The following is a 1,532-nucleotide window of genomic DNA, read 5'->3' on the forward strand; positions in this document are numbered from 1 at the left end:
CCTTTATCACCTGTTTATATCTTTTGCTTGGCCCTAAAGACAATTGAGATTGCAAACTCTACCATGAATGCGTAGAGCATTCTTAAGCGTCTCCTCCAAATGACACATGCCCTGCCTCTCTAGGATACAACATGCTCCAGGGTTAGTCCTGGGCAAGCCCAGGAAGAGATATTGGATCACAGAAGTTAATCAAGGAATAGACTTAAATTAACTATGTCATTAGAAGGGGTTAGGATAAAATGTTAATGCTCTCACTCTGTCTTTTAATGGCAAAAAAAAAATTTAAAAAAATTAAAAAATCACGAGAATGCTATAGAAATACTTTAAGAGAATGGGTCAGTGTTAGTTTGGGTTTCCACAGCACATTACTGACATTACTGCCCATTCCTTGAAAATTCCACCGTGGCTGGCACCATTATTTGCCCTTGAGAGAGAGGGCTATCTCAGGCGTTTATTTTTGTAGCTCAGGATGCTCTCGATGCGGTAGTTTCCAGTGCTGAGCCAGATGGGCAGGTCTAGGTCCGGCAAAGAGAAATCAGACTTGGGCAGAGCATAGGTCCCTGCTTTGAATGGACAGTGGCATGGAAGCCCATAGGCATGCAAAGGCACATTTCGCCCGGGGTGGGGGCGGGGGCGGAGGATGAAGTTGTCAAGTACACTGCAGAAGTCGTCAAAGGTACAGCTGCCAATCTGTTCCACACACGGAATCTTGATCCAGAAGCCTCCAACCTCCCTCTCTGCTGTTAATTCTACTTTTAGAGGAGACTCCAAGGGGACGCTGGTCTTGCCCTCGGCACTGATAAGTCACATTCCCAGGAAGAGCAACGGAGTCAGGTTCCACTGTCAGGTTATTGACCATAGCAGGGTCCTTCTCATCACAGTTATCCCAGGAAAATCTACTCAGCCAATGGTGGTGGTGGTGGTGGTGGTGGTGATGGTGAAACGCTTGTGCATGGGTTCCAGGACCAATGAGAAGCAAGGCTAGGGCGATGTGGAGTGAAGCCTGCATCAGGAGGGCCATAGTCAAGCCTAGTCGGTATTAACTAAAAGGTCTGTAGCTGTAGCAGCTGTGGCGCCTTTAAGTGTTTGCCTTCTTTGCTTATGCAAAGCTATGCATTGCTATGCAAAGCGGACCGACACCACCACCACCACCACCCCCACCCCGCCAGCTGAGATTTCCGGGCTGGTGGAGAACCTAAAACACTTTTTTAATTTAAAACCCCCTTTTCTCTAGGGATTTCCTCATAGCTTCTTTCAGTTCTTTTTCTTTCACCTAGTAAAAACACTTCATCATTGTTCTTTTGAATTCCATGTCAGGAAGTTCCATCTGCCTTTCCTCTTCCAGGAGATCCATTGACTCTATGTTTTGATCACTTTTTCTGGTTATTTTGTGCTTGGTTTTTTGTGGAGTTTTATGTCTGCTTCTTCCATATCATTGTGGTGATGGAGTTTTTGTAAATTTTTTTCAAAGTTTTACTTAACCTACTTTCTTCCAGCATATGTTTGATAGCCGATGGAGGTATCCATGTTCA

The 1,532-nt window shown here is 45.1% G+C and overlaps 1 pseudogene; it reads right to left on the reverse strand.

Moving 5' to 3' along the window:
* Nucleotides 1-415: 415 nt before the first annotated feature.
* LOC102871013 lies at nt 416-1,021 on the reverse strand (annotated as a pseudogene).
* Nucleotides 1,022-1,532: the final 511 nt, after the last annotated feature.

The sequence above is a fragment of the Elephantulus edwardii genome, unplaced genomic scaffold (genome assembly GCF_000299155.1).
Source record: "Elephantulus edwardii isolate Elephantulus edwardi_28Jun2011 unplaced genomic scaffold, EleEdw1.0 scaffold00178, whole genome shotgun sequence".
Taxonomy (NCBI): Eukaryota; Metazoa; Chordata; class Mammalia; order Macroscelidea; family Macroscelididae; genus Elephantulus; species Elephantulus edwardii.